General features: G+C 38.1%; 1 protein-coding gene across 6 annotated transcripts in view; it reads right to left on the reverse strand.

Annotated features, from left to right (window-relative positions):
- The window catches only part of LOC133589992 (vasoactive intestinal polypeptide receptor 1-like), an 82,270-nt gene that overhangs the window by 75,187 nt on the left and 650 nt on the right, over positions 1-6,433 (reverse strand). The window lies entirely within an intron of this gene.

The raw sequence follows: 6,433 nt of genomic DNA on the forward strand, positions 1-6,433 counted from the left end.
CGTCACTTTCAACCTGAGAAATAACAGCTACCAACCATTCGCGAAACCCAACACAACACCCCAATACGTGCACCATGACAGCAACCACCCATCCACCACCACGAAAAGAATACCTACCGGAATTAATAAAAGGCTATCGATGCTGTCATCTAGCAAAGCTGAATTTGACCAAGCAACCCCCCCGTACCAAAAAGCCCTTGATGAAAGCGGATACAATTTCACCCTCACCTATGAACCCACGCCAGGAAACCAACCGAAAAAGAACAGAAAAACGAAACGACATCATCTGGTACAACCCCCCATACAGCAAAAACGTCTCAACTAACATTGGACACAAATTCCTCAATCTGATTGACAAACACTTTCCCAAAGACAACACCCTAAGAAAAGTATTCAACAAGAACAACATTAAATTGAGCTACAGCTGTATGAACAATATACGACAAATCATCTCAAACCACAACAAAACAATTGCAAATGAGCCGTCGGCCCCCGGACAGAGCGACTCCAAAACCAACAAAGGTTGCAACTGTCGAAAGAAACCTGATTGCCCTCTCAACGGGGGGTGCTTACAAACATCAGTTGTCTACCAATCTAAGGTAATACGCAAGGACATTAACACATCCGACACATATGTAGGATTAACCGAGGGAGAGTTCAAAACCAGATGGAACAATCACAAGGCTTCTTTCAGGAACCAAAACCTGCGGAATACCACAGAACTCAGCAAACACATTTGGGACCTCAAAGACAATAATGTTGAATATTCAATAACATGGCAAATTCTTGCATCCAGCACACCTTACAATAGTGGTAATAAAAGATGCAACCTATGCTTGAAAGAGAAACTGTTTATTATTTACCGTCCAGACCTGTCATCCCTCAACAAGCGCAGCGAAATTGTAACAGCATGCCGCCACTGACGGAAACACCTCCTAGGTAACACATGAGCCAATCACCACGCCCCTACGCCAGCCTGTACCCACCCACTCTGTGCCCTATATAATCCATGGTATGTGAATGCTCCCATTAAAATCTCCTGATGATTGAGGGAACCCCCCCTCATGAAACAGGCCTGTAGAGATGAAATAGTCTTGTGATTTTTTTTCCCACACATACATATATATATATATATATATATATATATATATATATATATATATATATATATATATATATATATATATATATATACATATATATATATATATATATATACATATATATATATATAGATATAGATATATATATATACACACACATATATATATATATATATATATATATATATATATATATATATATATATACATATATATATATATATATATATATATATATATATATATATATATATACGCACACACACACACACACATATTTAAGCTGTGAAAATCTGCTGTACAATACGTGTGTGTGCCTGGGTCCTATTTTTAGGAACACTAATACAAAACCTCACTATAATGATTGAAAGCTAAAAACGTTATGACAGACCGCCTTTAAATATAGAATGGAATTTGAAATGTTCTACTGAATGAGACCTAGAAAGTACATGACAACAATGTGGGATTTAGGCTATTAACTATGAAGGATAAAACACTGAATATTGACAACATATGAACGTCGCTCCTCTTTTACTTCTCACACCCCTTCTCCATCCACAAGCGAAACACAACAAAAATGCAACAAACACGGGGAAATGTGAATGTGAAGGGTAAAAAAAACCCATGTACAATCTGATATAATATGAGTTTTCTTGCAGAACTTTGTAGTACAAATCTCCTTGCCCAGGTCTAATGTACATTCACGACTCCACTCTAAAAAAGAATTCTCTTTTTTGACGTTCAGACATTTTTTTTTGACATTTTGAACCACTTTGCATGCAAATGGCCTGACACCAAAGATTTACAGCAACTTTGTAGCTTTCTAACAGCTGAATCCAAGTCACCTACAGTCAGCAGGTGGCCGTGCTACAATAGCAAATAACCGCAAATTAGCAGATGAAAAAGCATTGGCATAAAAAAATGAATTGGCAACGCTAGTGATGGGTTGATGAGGCGTCATGAAGCGTTTCGACACATTGCAAAACTGTATTGATACTGTGTCGATACTGTGTCACTAAATACTGACATCTGCTGGACATTAAAAATCCCTACAGGCAACCTATGGACCGACTCAACTGACACTGATTTGATGCCCTAGTACAGGGGTCACCAACCTTTTTGAAACCAAAAACTACTTCTTGGGTACTGATTAATGCCAAGGGCTACCAGTTTGATACACACTTAAATAAATAAATATATTGTCATTTGTAAGTTACACGTAAGTGTGATTTAAACAAGAATAGCTAAATAAATACATTTATATATATAAAAAAATGGGTATTTCTGTCTGTCATTCCGTCGTACATTTTTTTTTCCTTTTACGGAAGGTTTTTTGTAGAGAATAAATGATGAAAAAAACACTTAATTGAACGGTTTAAAAGAGGAGAAAACACGAAAAAAATTAAAATAAAATTTTGAAACATAGTTTATCTTCAATTTCGACTCTTTAAAATTCAAAATTCAACCGACAAAAAGAAGAGAAAAACTAGCTTATTTGAATCTTTTTGAAAAAATTAAAAAAAGAATTTTTGGAACATCATTAGTAATTTTTCCTGATTAAGATACATTTTAGAATTTTGATGACATGTTTTAAATTGGTTAAAATCCAATCTGCACTTTGTTAGAATATTTAACAAATTGGACCAAGCTATATTTCTAACAAAGACAAATCAGTATTTCTTCTAGATTTTCCAGAACAAAAATTTTAAAAGAAATTCAAAATACTTTGAAATAAGATTTAAATTTGATTCTACAGATTTTCTAGATTTGCCAGAATAATCTTTATGAATTTTAATCATAGTAAGTTTGAAGAAATATTTCACAAATATTCTTCGTCGAAAAAACAGAAACTAAAATTATTATTCTTTACAATAAAAAAACCATTTTTTTACTTGAACATTGATTTAAATTGTCAGGAAAGAAGAGGAAGAAATTTAAAAGGTAAAAAGGTATATTTGTTTAAAAATCCTAAAATCATTTTTAAGGTTGTATTTTTTCTCTAAAATTGTATTTCTAAAAGTAATAAGAAGCAAAGTAAAAAATAAATGAATTTATTTAAACAAGTGAAGACCCATCCATCCATCCATTTTCTACCGCTTATTCCAAGTGAAGACAAAGTCTTTAAAATATTTTCTTGGATTTTCAAATTCTATTTGAGTTTTGTCTCTTTTAGAATTAAAAATGTGGAGCAAAGCGAGACCAGCTTGCTAGTAAATAAATAAAATGTAAAAAATAGAGGCAGCTCACTGGTAAGTGCTGCTCTTTGAGCTATTTTTAGAACAGGCCAGCGGGCGACTGATCTGGTCCTTACGGGCTACCTGGTGACCGCGGGCACCGCGTTGGTGACCCCTGCCCTAGTATATACAATAATATAAACCAAGTCATTGTATTTCATTTAGGATTATTTCATATCTTCATTTAAATAAAAATATATTTTTATCTTTTTTAGATACAGTCAATAAATAATGTGAACATGTATCATAACATGGACATCTAAGAGAACGTGTTGTGGATGATTGTGGACTGGGAATTGTTTTAATTTTATTTTTTTACACATTTTTATTAAAAAAAAAGAAAAGTTTTTCCGACGTATTACATTTTAGACGATTTCTCTTCTTAGTTATTATTTCTCCGGCTGTAGAAAAGAGCCGCTCACAGGGCACAGAGGAGGCGACACAGTTGGCGTATCGGTCACGTGACCAAAACAGCTCATGATGGGTCACGTGACTTTCTAAAAGCGGTACGCGCACCGACACAGGGTTTCGCTCTATGAGCTCGACGCATGCGCCGATGCATCGGTGTTGCCGGACCCATCACTAGGCAACACCTAAATGTTCCTGAATGCACCTAAAGTGCACCTTCATTTTCCTGCTGATGGTGACCTTCTATCGCTCGGCTGTCGAGAGCCTGCTGACGTACTGCATAACAGTGTGGTACGCCAGCCGCACTGAAGCAGACAAACAGGCGATTCAGAGGGTCATAAAGTATGCACAAAAAATCATGCCCCCTCCCCTCCCTGAAGTATTTACACAACTCCCGCTGCCTCAACAGAGCAAAAAAGCATCACCAAGGACAGCACACACCCTGGCTTCTACCTAGTTCCACCTGCTACCATCGGGCAGGCGCTACAGGTGCATCAGAGCCAGAACAAACAGGCTCAGAGACAGCTTCTTTTTTCACAGAGCTGTCACCATCTTGAACTCTAACTTATAATAATAATTCACCCCTATACAATATCCTACCCTAATACTCTACTGTACAATATTACCCTTCGAGTGCAATACATCCGACACTGATTGTTATTTATTACTCCGGTACTTTTGTCTTGTTCTGTATATTGTACACTATTTTGTATTTCTATAGTGTTTTGTATATTGTACAGGATTGCTTATTACTTTTATTGGATCTGTTTATTTCAATTGTTAGTTTTTTTTCTTTATTATCTGTTGTGTAATTTATTTTTACCCCATATTTGTTCCCACTACCGCACCTTAAGTTGGAGTCCTTAATCTCGTTATATGCAAATATAATGACAATAAAGTCCATTCTATTCTATTCTATTCTATTCTGTGCATGTGTTGTGTATACTTTTACAGGTGCTGACCACTTCTGCGTGTCCATTCACTTCAAATCAACTGGTAACATATTTCTTTATGTTAAAATCTGACCTTTCACCAAGTTGTCCCACCCAGAATGTTTAATTCAACGGGCTGTGTAATCCAAATAATATTCAGCGGTGCTGATTTATTAACGTAAGTGACTTGGTGGATTCTGGCAAATGCAAGGTCAGAACTGGAGAGAAAGTGCAGACAGCTTTTGATTTGTTGCTAATATAATTGTACCAAAGGAGAATGTGTTACACCTTCTCTCTGCTGCTGCCCACTCATTTACAACTAATATGCATTCTGAAATGATAAGACTTCTTGGGTGATGAGGACAAGGCGTGAAGGTAGGAACCTATTTAATTATCTTCTCTCTAAAAGGTCCAAAAAACGTAAAACAAGACTGATGGCACTTGGAGTTAAAGTAAAAAAACTAGCATAAGCTATGGCATGGCAAGAAACAAACAGGAAACTGTGGCGTGAACAGAGCAATGACGCCAGGCCGACTAACTGGCAAAGACAGGCTTAAATAATAGTCTCTCGATTAGAGACAGGTGTGTCCTGAACGCAAGAAGGCAGGTGAAAATCATAAGTCGCCATGGAAACTAAAACAAACAAGGGTGCACAAAAACAGGAACTCGTGGAGTCTTAAAACTAACAGAAAATAACAAAAACATGATCCAGACCACAGATCATGTACGTTTGACACCCCTGGCTTACTTACTACCAAAAGACAAGTGGTCTTGTATGTTGACTATTGCAATATTGGTATGGGGACAAGACTACTCGTAAGTTAAGGTGCTTGTAAGTTGAGGTACGACTCGGCTTGTCAACTTCTTGCACGGTTGGCTTGGTTGCTCATGTATTGACCTGCTCCGTCGTGTTTATCTTCATATTCAGTCTATCTCAAATCTATCAACTTGGGCTCATTTCCCCGGCTGACTCAAAGTCTGATTGGTATCGTGTCCGTGACGTTGTTTCACGGCCACGCGGCTTAATAACCTCTAATTAGTGTCACCGGGCTAATGAACACATTAGTCATGTCGGCCCGCCACAAGAACAGTAAGCATGTCTCCTTCCTTCTCTCGACAGAGTGCAGCACACTTTAGTGTCACCAAAAGAAGGAGTTTCAGCCACATTGAAGCATGCACACATGCATCTGTACTCACCACCATGCATCTGTACTCACCACCATGCATCTGTACTCACCACCATGCATCTGTACCTACTCAGTGGCCTAGTGGTTAGAGTGTCCGCCCTGAGATCGGTAGGTTGTGAGTTCAAACCCCGGCCGAGTCATACCAAAGACTATAAAAATGGGACCCGTTACCTCCCTGCTTGGCACTCAGCATCAAGGCTTGGAATTGGGGGTTAAATCACCAAAATGATTCCCGGGCGCGGCCACCGCTGCTGCCCACTGCTCCCCTCACCTCCCAGGGGGTGATCAAGGGTGATGGGTCAAATGCAGAGAATAATCTCGCCACACCTAGTGTGTGTGTGACAATCATTGGTACTTTAACTTTAACTTTAACTTTACTCACCACCATGCAGCTGTACTCACCACCATGCATCTGTACTCACCACCATGCATCTGTACTCACCACCATGCATCTGTACTCACCACCATGCACACATGCAGCTGTACTCACCACCATGCATCTGTACTCACCACCATGCATCTGTACTCATCACCATGCATCTGTACTCACCACCATGCAGCTGTACTCA

Source organism: Nerophis lumbriciformis, linkage group LG03 (genome assembly GCF_033978685.3).
Source record: "Nerophis lumbriciformis linkage group LG03, RoL_Nlum_v2.1, whole genome shotgun sequence".
In the NCBI taxonomy this organism is placed as follows: Eukaryota; Metazoa; Chordata; class Actinopteri; order Syngnathiformes; family Syngnathidae; genus Nerophis; species Nerophis lumbriciformis.